Source organism: Anomaloglossus baeobatrachus, chromosome 9, assembly GCF_048569485.1.
Source record: "Anomaloglossus baeobatrachus isolate aAnoBae1 chromosome 9, aAnoBae1.hap1, whole genome shotgun sequence".
NCBI classification, from domain to species: Eukaryota; Metazoa; Chordata; class Amphibia; order Anura; family Aromobatidae; genus Anomaloglossus; species Anomaloglossus baeobatrachus.
This window is the reverse complement of record NC_134361.1, coordinates 208077318-208090786: the sequence shown is the minus strand read 5'-3', so window position 1 is coordinate 208090786 and position 13469 is coordinate 208077318.

Here is a 13469-nt window from a genome sequence, read left to right as displayed (position 1 = left end):
GTGCTGTCTTCACACCCAGAGCAGTGATGTCATCACACCCAGCACAGTGATGTCATCACACCCAGCGCAGTGATGTCATCACACCCACCACAGTGATGTCATCACTCCCAGTGCAGTGATGACTTCACACCCAGAGCAGTGATGTCATCACACTCACTGCCCCAGCAGCCGGATAAGCGATAACTAATGATTTTAGACATAATCCTTCCTGTAAAGATGAATCCTTTTACGTAAATACATTCTGCAACACTTGTATTCATTTCTCACGATATTTGAGAACGAATAGTTTCAATGTTTGCGTCCATCCAGTGCTGCTCAGTCAGGTGCATGATGGTCCGTACAGGGTCAGACATATCATTGGTGTCACACAGGGCCCGAGAGGTGAGGATGTCCACTTCTACCTCTAAAGCCAGTGGGATTGTGAATGATGATGATGTCACGATCGTCTCCCTGCATGTTGAGACCAGTGACAGCCTTTGGACTGGAGCCTCTCATCTGGCTATCTATATGTAAATGAGTTTAATTTCTTTTGGCACTGAAGTGGTTAAGGGCCAGTTTTTCTACTGCAGCTTAAGCAGTTTCTTGCTGAGTGATCACCTGCACTTACTCAGTAGTCACGCCCTTCAGCTTTAAATAGTGGTGTATCCCAGCATTCCCTACTGAAGATACAAACTCACTTGTGTCCTGGCCGCCTTTGAGGAAGGTTCTGCTCGGCTATTTCTTCTGCTCAGGCTATATACTTTTGTTTGTTATTTTTCTTCCTGTTTGTCTTTACATCCCTGGTGTGCTGTTAGTGCAGCGGTGAGGTCTAGTGAACCCCACCTGCCCCTCACTAATCAGGGTTACTACACGGTCTTCCAAGGGTCCAGATTCCTGCTCAGTTGCAGCTATGGAGACTGTATAGGGACTGGTGAGGAGAGAAGGGACAGTTGGAGGTGAGGTTAGGAGATGCCCACCTACCCCTCTCACTAGTTCCAGGGCTTCCCTTTGTTTTTGTGTCCCCTGTGCCCCCCTTTTGTGTGTTTTTTGTTGTGCATCAGATGCACATAGGTCTGAATGCACCTCGCCACACCCGGCAAGTGTGACAGATGATCTATTGGCTGCAGTCGGCCGATACATTGTTCTTGCTCTTCTGTTTGTGGCCACCAGTGGATCAGTGTCTCTCTTGTAGTGGGATCTTCGTGGCCAGGGCAGATTTTCAGCCATAATTTTGCAAAGTTCATGACAATGATAAGAAAGTGAGGCACACGGGAAAGTGGGGAACCGCAGAATTGACCATCTTGGGCTCTGGAAAAAGCTGCTAATTTATACACAAAGCTGTTATGTGAGAAACATCTGGACGTTTTCCCATCAGAAGACATGATGGATTTCCCCGAACATGTAGAAGCACAGGGCAGAACTTCATCCCATGGAGCCTGACTTCACACATCAGGGTGCCCCGTCATATCATCATTCCCCGGTTCAGTGTCAGCGGATGATGAAACGTGACCCCCGGGAGCCGCAGCTTTTACCGACTTTGATCTTTCAGTCCGGGAATATGACACAATAAGTGAGTCCATCCCAGAGCCGGCAGCGAGAGCCCGGTGGAGCGGTGCCATAATCACACAGTAGCACATTGAGGAGTGGACAATGATCCATCCAATGGATTATACCTGAGAAGAGGCAGAGCTCGGGCCGGAGATAAGTGATCGGTCCTGGCCTCGGATCAGTCATTCAACCGGTGGGTAGAATGCAAGAAAATATCCCTGGTATGATGTGCCGGCTTAACCGTCTCCGTACCTGCAGGATCAGCGGCATAGCCAGAGGAGGGGTGCAGAAGGCGCGGATCACACAGTGATGACATCAGCAGGTCATGTGATGTCACACCTAACAGTGAGATGTCACTAGCTGTCCTCTCTCACTATACTTAGGAGGAATCGATGACAATCCTATTATTTGCTCTCTGGATATCACTGGTCCATTCTTGTGGTGTGACCCAGTCCGGAGAGGCACCTGGCACCACGAGTCTGGTGATGGCCTCCGCTGGCACTCATCACCGGCAGCATCAGGATGTCACACATGAAAGCTCTGTGGTCCGGAGCTGCCATCATGTGCCGGTGACGGGGGGGGTGACGGGGGGGGGGGGGGGGGGGGTGGATTGTGGGAACGATCAGTCAGCTCCATGGCGCTCGCACAAAGCCGTCTCTGTGGTGCAGGGCAGAGGAGGGGGGCACGAGATTAGGGAAACAAATATTAACCAAGTGCCAGGTCAAGTCTAAATGAACAATGACCCATCAGAGTTAACCCCCACACTGCTGAAGCCGCAGAAGAGAGTGGTCTTACACAGGACTGGAAAAAAAAGGGGTAATCCGGACATGGACATCCAAATAGCTAATCGTAGGGCCACTAAAACGGAATGAAATTGAGGCACACGCCCTTATTTTTTGTCTGAGGTGGCGGCAGGCGGACAACTACCTGCCAGGCGGCCACGGCGGGTCTAGTGTAAAATGATGAAATGTCCTTCCAGGACCCCAAAACCCTCTGTTCTAGTATCCACGGTGCCCACCATGCAGAGGGCGCCCCCAGGTAAAGGGCAGGAAGAGTGACAACTCCTCTGTGCCATAATGTAGGGTGGGTGTCGCTTCCCTTCCCCCACATTTCAATGACTATTGCATCCTCGGTTTCTCCAGGTCACATGGCTCAGAACGTCTCAAGGAATCACCCACTATAGGGATTGGGAGTAGTTTGGGAAGGTCTCTGCAGTCAATAGGGGGAATCCTGGATTATACAGTCCGCCCCTCCCCCACTTTTAGATCTTTTGTGTCTCCCAGCAGTGAAGTGTGCTGTCGAAAGCCACAAAAGTCTATCACTCCAGACTTGCAGATCCCCTCCAGCAATGGGGCTAAACTATTTATCCACACAAATCCCCCCTGACGCGGCATCCTTCCCACAGCCCCCCCCCAGCACAAGGCAGAGGGGTCCCGTGATTGATGGCAAACACATATGCCAAAGTTTACAAGACAATAGTTTGGTGTTAGTGTGGGAAGAGAGGAAAAGGCCACAGACAAAGCCCAGGGCCTGGTGTAGGCTCCAGACACCACCGCTGCTGGCCGGCGCGGGGGATTAGACTCTTCGAGAAGAAAGAAGCCAAAACTGGAGAAGTCTTATACATGATTTCATTCATAAAAGCTTTCATTATAAGGACGAGGGTCCTGGGAACGGGCAGTGGTCAGACGCGGAGAAGTAACTGATCCAAAAAGCCAAAACCGCATGAAAAATGGCTGTAGAGCAGAGCCAAGCGCCAAACTGGCCATACCGGCACCGCAAGTCACCAGACTAAGCCCTGAACAAACAGACAAGCCGCAGAATTAGGAGTGCAGCTCTGAAGTATAAACCGCAGATTTAATTCCTTTCCACAAGGGTATGTTCATGTGGTGTTTTACATCGTGATTTTGGGCGTGGATTTTGGGCCAAAGCCACATTACAAAACTCTTTAAATCACAACATCTGTGTGTGAACGTAGCCTAAGGCTACACTCGCTGCTTAGACCCCGGTGTCCTTGCATTTTTTTTTTTTTCTTTTCTTTTTTTTTTTAAGCAGAAGACTCTTTAGGAAGAAGCCAGCGGTGGTCTCCCTTAAGTTTATTTCTCCTTGTCTTTTTAATCATATTTGCTGCTAGCGGCTTCTCTTTTTCATATATAACATAATGGCGGCTTCCAAGTGGAAGATGCCTGAAGATTGGACCAGTCACTATTAGACGCCCACCCCAAGTGTGAAGGCAGCCATCTCTGCAGGATGCGCACGGATTTCTGCAAGAACCACACGGATGAATGGGGGAGATTCAGAATTCTCACCCACATGTGAGTGTGCTCCCAACACAGGCAGGATGGGACTCATAGTCCTGAGCTCCTCTGTGATGGGACTCGCACCCCTGAGCTCCTCTGTGATGGGACTCGCACCCCTGAGCTCCTCCTAGATGGGACTCGCACCCCTGAGCTCCTCTGTGATGGGACTCGCACCCCTGAGCTCCTCTGTGATGGGACTCGCACCCCTAAGCTCCTCTGTGATGGGACTCACACCCCTAAGCTCCTCTGTGATGGGACTCACACCCCTGTGCTCCTCTGTGATGGGACTCACACCCCTGTGCTCCTCTGTGATGGGACTCGCACCCCTGAGCTCCTCTATGATGGGACTCGCACTCCTGAGCTCCTCTGCCATGGGACTCGCTCTCCTGAGCTCCTCTGTGATGGTACTCGCACCCCTGAGCTCCTCTGTGATGGGACTTGCACCCCTGAGCTCCTCCTAGATGGGACTCGCACCCCTGAGCTCCTCTGTGATGGGACTCGCACCCCTGGGCTCCTCTGCGATGGGACTCATAGTCCTGAGCTCCTCTGTGATGGGACTCGCACCCCTGAGCTCCTCTGTGATGGGACTCGCACCCCTGAGCTCCTCCTAGATGGGACTCGCACCCCTGAGCTCCTCTGTGATGGGACTCGCACCCCTGAGCTCCTCTGTGATGGGACTCGCACCCCTGGGCTCCTCTGCGATGGGACTCATAGTCCTGAGCTCCTCTGTGATGGGACTCGCACCCCTGAGCTCCTCTGTGATGGGACTCGCACCCCTGAGCTCCTCCTAGATGGGACTCGCACCCCTGAGCTCCTCTGTGATGGGACTCGCACCCCTGAGCTCCTCTGTGATGGGACTCGCACCCCTAAGCTCCTCTGTGATGGGACTCACACCCCTGTGCTCCTCTGTGATGGGACTCACACCCCTGTGCTCCTCTGTGATGGGACTCGCACCCCTGAGCTCCTCTATGATGGGACTTGCACCCCTGAGCTCCTCCTAGATGGGACTCGCACCCCTGAGCTCCTCTGTGATGGGACTCGCACCCCAGAGCTCCTCCTAGATGGGACTCGCACCGCTGAGCTCCTCTGTGATGGGACTCACACCGCTGAGCTCCTCTGTGATGGGACTCGCGCCTCTGAGGTCCTCTGCAATGGGACTCGCACCCCTGGGCTCCTCTGCGATGGGACTCGCACCCCTAAGCTCCTCTGTGATGGGACTCGCACCCCTGAGCTCCTCTGTGATGAGACTCGCACCCCTGAGCTCTTCGGTGATGGGACTCGCACCCCTGAGCTCCTCGGTGATGGGACTCACACCCCTGAACTCCTCTGTGATAGGAATTGCACCCCTGAGGCCCTCTGTGATGGGACTCGCACCCCTGGGCTCCTCTATGATGTAGCAGATGTTTCTTGCCCCTTTGGAGATGGCCATCGCCGCTCACCCCTGGGGCTCGTGTAGCAGACGTTTCTTCCCTCTTTGGAGATGGCCGTGGCCCCTCACCCCTTGAACCTGTGTGCGGCTGCACCAATGGCACGTCCGGCCCGGATTATGATGAAGCATTATATATGGAGGCTGAATCACACCCTCTCGCCTCTCACCATCCCGGGAGCTGGAAAGTGTCCGTCATGACAGGGGAAGGTCATGATCGGAGACTGAAGAAGGAGAAAATGCAATGTGACAGACGATGGAAATCTGTGAAGACATTGGCGACGATTGGGGAAAATGACAGAATCTCAGGGACGTCGGGGATCGTGGAAACTTTATACATGAACATGGCGAACTGAAATCCAGGAGCACCAACATATCAGCATATATACGTGACATCTTCCTCACCCAGCTTTCCCAAAGACCCAAACGCTATCTGCAGAATTACAGGAGGGGCAGATATGTCTGACAGGGATCGGGCAGCTCTGTGGGATTACTCCGTGGGACAGCAGGGTGATTTCCCTGAGGAGACCTATGTGTTAGGGTCCGGGCGGCTCTGTGGGATTACTCCAGGGGACAGCAGGGTGACTGCCCCAAGGAAACCTATGTGTGAGGGTCCGGGCGGCTCTGTGGGATTGCTCTGGGGGACAGCAGGGTGACTGCCCCGAGGAGACCTATGTGTGAGGGTCCGGGCGGCTCTGTGGGAGTGCTCCGGGGGACAGCAGGGTGACTACTCCGAGGGACAGCAGGGTGACTGCCCCAAGAAGACCTATGTGTGAGGGTCCGGGCGGCTCTGTGGGAATGCTCCGGGGGACAACAGGGTGACTACTCCGAGGGACAGCAGGGTGACTTCCCCGAGAAGACCTATGTGTGAGGGTCCGGGCGGCTCTGTGGGAATGCTCCGGGTGACAGCAGGGTGACTACTCCGAGAGACAGCAGAGTGACTGCCTCGAGGAGACCTATGTGTGAGGGTCCGGGGTGGCTCTGTGGGAATGCTCTGGGGGACAGCAGGGTGACTACTCCGAGGGCCAGCAAAGTGACTATCCCAAGGAGTCCCATGTGTTGTGTGAGGGTCCGGGCGGCTCTGTGGGATTGCTCCTGGGCACAGCAGGGTGACTTCCCTGAGGAGACCCATCTGTGAGGGTCCATGCGGCTCTGTGGGATTGCTCCGGGAGACAGCAGGGTGACTGCCCCGAGAAGACCTATGTGTGAGGGTCCGGGCGGCTCTGTGGGATTTCTCCGGGGGACAGCAGAGTGACTGCTCTGAGTAGACCTATGTGTGAGGGTCCGGGCAGCTCTGTGGGATTACTCCGGGGGACAGCAGGGCGACTGCCCCGAAGAGACCTATGTGTGAGAGTTTAGGCGGCTCTGTGGGATTACTCCAGGGGTCAGTTGGGTGACTGCCCCAAGAAGACCTATGTGTGAGGGTCCGGGCGGCTCTGTGGGAATGCTCCGGGGGACAACAGGGTGACTACTCCGAGGGACAGCAGGGTGACTGCCCCGAGAAGACCTATGTGTGAGGGTCCGGGCGGCTCTGTGGGAATGCTTCGGGTGACAGCAGGGTGACTACTCCGAGAGACAGCAGGGTGACTGCCCCGAGGAGACCTATGTGTGAGGGTCCGGGGCGGCTCTGTGGGAATGCTCTGGGGGACAGCAGGGTGACTACTCCGAGGGCCAGCAAAGTGACTATCCCGAGGAGTCCCATGTGTGAGGGTCCGGGCAGCTCTGTGGGTTTGCTCCTGGGCACAGCAGGGTGACTTCCCCGAGGAGACCCATCTGTGAGGGTCCATGCGGCTCTGTGGGATTGCTCCGGGAGACAGCAGGGTGACTGCCCCGAGAAGACCTATGTGTGAGGGTCTGGGCGGCTCTGTGGGATTACTCCGGGGGCCAGCAGAGTGACTACCCCGAGGAGTCTTATGTGTGAGGGTCCAGGTGGCTCTGTGGGATTACTCCGGGGGACAGCAGGGTGACTGTCCCGAGGAGACCCATGTGTGAGGGTCCGGGCGGCTCTGTGGGATTACTCCGGGGGACAGCAGAGTGACTGCCCCGAGGAGACCCATGTGTGAGGGTCCGAGCGGCTCTGTGGGATTACTCCGGGGGACAGCAGAGTGACTGCCCCGAGGAGACCTATGTGTGAGGGTCCGGGCGGCTCTGTGGGATTACTTCCGGGGGACAGCAGGGTGATTGCCCTGAGGAGACCTATGTGTGAGGGTCTGGGCGGCTCTTTGGGATTACTCCGGGGGCCAGCAGAGTGACTACCCCAAGGAGTCTCATGTGTGAGGGTCCAGGTGGCTCTGTGGGATTACTCCGGGGGACAGCAGGGTGACTGTCCCGAGGAGACCCATGTGTGAGGGTCCGGGCGGCTCTGTGGGATTACTCCGGGGGACAGCAGAGTGACTACCCCGAGGAGTCTCATGTGTGAGGGTCCAGGTGGCTCTGTGGGATTACTCCGGGGGACAGCAGGGTGACTGTCCCGAGGAGACCCATGTGTGAGGGTCCGGGCGGCTCTGTGGGATTACTCCGGGGGACAGCAGAGTGACTGCCCCGAGGAGACCCATGTGTGAGGGTCCGAGCGGCTCTGTGGGATTACTCCGGGGGACAGCAGAGTGACTGCCCCGAGGAGACCTATGTGTGAGGGTCCGGGCGGCTCTGTGGGATTACTTCCGGGGGACAGCAGGGTGATTGCCCTGAGGAGACCTATGTGTGAGGGTCTGGGCGGCTCTGTGGGATTACTCCGGGGGCCAGCAGAGTGACTACCCCAAGGAGTCTCATGTGTGAGGGTCCAGGTGGCTCTGTGGGATTACTCCGGGGGACAGCAGGGTGACTGTCCCGAGGAGACCCATGTGTGAGGGTCCGAGCGGCTCTGTGGGATTACTCCGGGGGACAGCAGAGTGACTGCCCCGAGGAGACCTATGTGTGAGGGTCCGGGCGGCTCTGTGGGATTACTTCCGGGGGACAGCAGGGTGATTGCCCTGAGGAGACCTATGTGTGAGGGTCTGGGCGGCTGTGGGATTACTCCGGGGGCCAGCAGAGTGACTACCCCAAGGAGTCTCATGTGTGAGGGTCCAGGTGGCTCTGTGGGATTACTCCGGGGGACAGCAGGGTGACTGTCCCGAGGAGACCCATGTGTGAGGGTCCGGGCGGCTCTGTGGGATTACTCCGGGGGACAGCAGAGTGACTGCCCCGAGGAGACCCATGTGTGAGGGTCCGGGCGGCTCTGTGGGATTACTCCGGGGGACAGCAGAGTGACTGCCCCGAGGAGACCTATGTGTGAGGGTCCGGGCGGCTCTGTGGGATTACTCCGGGGGACAGCAGGGTGATTGCCCTGAGGAGACCTATGTGTGAGGGTCTGGGCGGCTCTGTGGGATTACTCCGGGGGCCAGCAGAGTGACTACCCCGAGGAGTCTCATGTGTGAGGGTCCAGGTGGCTCTGTGGGATTACTCCGGGGGACAGCAGGGTGACTGCTCCGAGGAGACCCATGTGTGAGGGTCCGGGCAGCTCTGTGGGATTACTCCGGGGGACAGCAGAGTGACTGCCCCGAGGAGACCTATGTGTGAGGGTCCGGGCGGCTCTGTGGGATTACTCCGGGGGACAGCAGGGTGACTGCTCCGAGTAGACCTATGTGTGAGGGTCCGGGCAGCTCTGTGGGATTACTCCGGGGGACAGCAGGGCGACTGCCCCGAGGAGACCTGTGTGTGAGAGTCTAGGCGGCTCTGTGGGATTACTCCAGGGGACAGTTGGGCGATTGCCCCGAGGAGACCTATGTGTGAGGGTCCGGGGGGCTCTGTGGGATTACTCCGGGGGACAGCAGAGTGACTGCCCCTAGGAGACCTATGTGTGAGGGTCCGGGCGGCTCTGTGGGATTACTCCGGGGGACAGCAGGGTGATTGCCCTGAGGAGACCTATGTGTGAGGGTCTGGGCGGCTCTGCGGGATTACTCCGGGGGACAGCAGGGTGACTGCCCCGAGGACACCCATGTGTGAGGGTCTGGGCGGCTCTGTGGGATTACTCCGGGGGACGGGGAGGGGTCTCTTCCTGATTCCCAGGACCTACAGACTGCTGTCTTTTCATGACACCGGCTGATATATTTCTGAGGTAGTGATGGGAAATCTAGTTCATTTTGGTGATTAGTTCACCATGAACTAGTTCACTGAAAAGATTAGTTCAAAAGATTAGCTCATTTAGTTCATTTAGTTCAGTATTTCTCTCCACCCTATCCTGTGAGGAGCTGATAGGAAATGCATCATGTGACCTGTGAACTAAATGAACTATATGAGCTGCTGAACTGAATGTTCTACTGAGAATGAATCAGGACAGCCTAGTTCAGTCTGATGCATCTCACTGAGCCCAGCAGCGCCCCCTGTGTAGAGTGTAGAGTACTGACCCATAATGAATGTGTATGAGGGAGCCCAGCAGCGCCCCCTGTGGTAGTGTAGAGTACTGACCCATAATGAATGTGTATGAGGGAGCCCAGCAGCGCCCCCTGTGGTAGTGTAGAGTACTGACCCATAATGGATGTGTATGAGGGAGCTGAGAAGCAGTTCAGCAGCCACCATTTTGAGAACAGAACATGAGCCAGTGGTAAAGATTTTAGCAAGACTGATCTAGGCTACAGGAGGGTGATCCTATCACACACACGGGTGAGGGGCATGAACCACACACACAAACTCTCTCTCCCATACACACATATGAGCTGTGTCTGTCTACTGTGCAATTTCAGTTTTTATTAATATTATTATTACTATTATACTTGTATTTGATGTGTGGTCTAGTGTTTTACTCCCTTCTTTTCCAGCATCAGGGGCTATAAAGAGCCAGTGTGAGAGCAGGAGCCTCCTGGAGCTGTAGAGGATCACTCTGTCTCCTCACACTGCTGTTTAGTTCAGTATTCTCTCCACCCTGTCCTATGAGCTGACAGGAAATGCATCATGTGACCTGTGAACTAAATGAACTATATGAGCTGCTGAACTAAATGTTCTACTGAGAATGACTCAGGACAGCCTAGTTCAGTCTGATGCATCTCACTGAGCTCAGCAGCGCCCCATGTGGTAGTGTAGAGTACTGACCCATAATGAATGTGTATGAGGGAGCTGAGGAGCAGTTCAGCATTCACCATTTTGAGAACAGAACAGGAGCCAGTGGTAAAGTTTTTAGCAAGGCTGATCTTCTAGACTACAGGAGGGTGATCCTCTACAGGAGGCTGATCCTCTACAGGAGGCTGATCCTATCACACAGACAGGTGAGGGGCATGAACCACACACAGAAAAACTCTCTCTCATACACACATATGAGCTGTGTCTGTCTACTGTGCAATTTCAGTTTTTATTAATATTATTATTACTATTATATTTGTATTTGATGTGTGCTAGTGTTTTACTACCTTCAAGTGTGAGAGCAGGAGCTCCTGGATCTGTAGAGGGATCACTCTCTGTCACTTGCTGTTTAGTTCATAATGAACTAATCTCTGTCAGGATGGTGAACTAGATGAACTAGTTCACTCTGAAGATTAGTTCATTTTGAACTACTCACTCACGAACTACCCATCACTATTCTGAGGGGACTTTATGGAGGAAGCGAGCTCTACAAGTGGGATCCCAGACTGAAAGATAAATACTCGACTTTTTTTCTATTGCATTTAAACAGGAAAAAGCAACAATTCTCCTTTAGGACGGGGTTAATCTTCAAAGATGGCGCACCCCCTCCCCTGAAAGTCTGCGACCACAATTGAGCAGGAAATAAACAAGAAGTCTGTTTGTTTCAACACATAAATGAAAAATACAAGGATTTCCTACATTTCTGCAGCCATCCCCTCGCCCCTGCCTGTCCTCAGAGGTTCCCAGGCCTCCGAAATCACAGGCCGGACCTACCTGGGAGCAGGTGAGAAGGCCGGAGCCCCTGGAGACCGACCGTGACCGCCTCCTAAGACTCTGGCAGCTCCGTATGTTGCAGTCTGTACATCGCGGTCCATACATCATGGTCAGTACATCGTGGTCTGTACATTGCGGTCCATACATCATGGTCAGTACATCGCAGTCTGTACATTGCAGTCCATACATCATGGTTAGTACATCGCAGTCTGTACATTGCGGTCCATACATCATGGTCAGTACATCGCAGTCTGTACATTGCGGTCCATACATCATGGTCAGTACATCGCAGTCTGTATATTGCGGTCCATACATCATGGTCAGTACATCGCGGTCTGTACATTGCGGTCCATACATCGTGGTCCGTACATCTCAGTCCATACGTTGCAGTGTGTACACTGCGGTCCATACATCTCAGTCCACACACACACACACACACACACACACAGACGTCTGAATCAGGCTTTAGGGCTAGGATATTAAGGTTAATAGAATGGCCCTTACTAGGGGCCATACACTTAGCATTATTAGGGGTAAGGTTAGTAAATGAGGGGTCACTGATTAAGTAATTCAGGATAGATCTGCCTTATTCGATGACAATGACATTTCTTGTGAACAAATATTGGACCGATTTCCATCAGCTTTTGCTTTGATCATCATTTGTGACCATCAGTGTTTCATCGGGGATTTTCTCGTAAGCTTCTTCTACCTATCACAATGTTACTCTACGGCAGTGATCCCCAACGTTTCTGACCCCAAGAGCCCAGCTCCCACCCCACTTCATACTAGTGACACACAGAGCCACCATTACTACCAGTGATATAACGACAGCCAAACCTTTTCAGCAGAAATCCCACTGAGGCAGTATACCAAGAACCTGGGGTTCCCACTAAACCCCCCCAGTCAGATCTGCTCTTTGGTATAGGGCTACTCACAAAAGTCACCATGTGGAGACGAGCTCTTCATTGTTGTTTACTAATACACCAAACTGGAAGACAGCCGCAAGACACACGTCACAGGTCCGCGAGCCACACGTCACAGGCCCGCGAGCCACACGTCACAGGCCCGCGAGCCACTCGGCACAGGCCCGCGAGCCACATGTGGGGACTCCTGCTCTACGGTCATGTGAATCACAGCTGGTCTTAGGGATGGTAAATGTATCAGAGGCCGGGCGTGTCTACCCCTGCTCCATTCATTCTCTGAGCATGTAACGTCCTGGAGGTGGATTCACGGGACCGTGCACTGGACTCCCCCAGAGAGGCAACCAAGAGCTAACCCCTATACAGGGACTGTCTGGTCACCCCACCAGAGGGCCTAAATGCACAGCAGCTGGAACACAGGGAGTACGGGGTACGGGTCCTTCAGAGATCAGCACGGGAGATGACTAATAGTCCAACGGGAACCGGAGGCAGAACAGATGACGGGAATCGGGTACAGGTGCCAAATAGTCACAGCCGCCGGGGTCCGGATCCAGCGGGACGTGCAGGCTGGAGCTTCCAGGTAAAGTCCAGGTGACGGGTTCAGGCTGACGGGAGATGGCAGGATCCTCAGCAAACAGTCACCAGGACACCTTCTGGGTAATCGGCACTCTGGGACCAGGTCAGGACGGCAGACGGGCTCTGCGGAAGAGACAGGGTTAATCTGGGTACAAGACACAGAGGGACCTGGACACCTAGCTATGGGAACACGTTGATCAGGCACCGCCCACATGGAAAGGAAGTCCTAATATACCCTGTACCTGTAATGGACCATATCCTGTTTCCGGGACGCTGGCCCTTTAAGAAGAGGTGAGTGAACGCGCGCGCGCCCTAAAGCGCATGCGCGAGGCTTGTGTGTCGGAGACCAGAGCAGGAAGCGGTGCTGGAGATGCAGGAGGACCAGACAAAGTGTCCTGGGTCGCAGGGGGACGCCGGGACCGGCGGGCAGGAGGCACGGAGGACGCAGAGGAGGGAGAGTGAGGGAGGCAGCCGCGGGCAGAAGGACTGGGAACCGGAGCGGTGAGTGACAGACGGCGCCGGGACCCGGGGAGCGTGACAGAGCAGTGCCATACAGAATGAAGATGCTCGGGTTCCCAGCGGGCAGATCCCACAATCAGCACGTTATCTGTTGAATCCATTTTCGGACATTATCAACCATTCATAGGATGAGGGCTAATTAGGGTTGGGACCTGTAGGAAGAGTTTCGGTGATCACTATTGTGCAGGAGTTTATCGTTTCCTTCTTTTTTCTGCCTTCGCTCTTTACATTTTCTTTGTGATCTTTTGATTTCTTGTTCTATAAGTCTTCTCTATACTCTCCAGACCGAGATCTCCGCGCCGAGGAGCTGACAGTCCAATTTCTAAATGAGCCATAAAC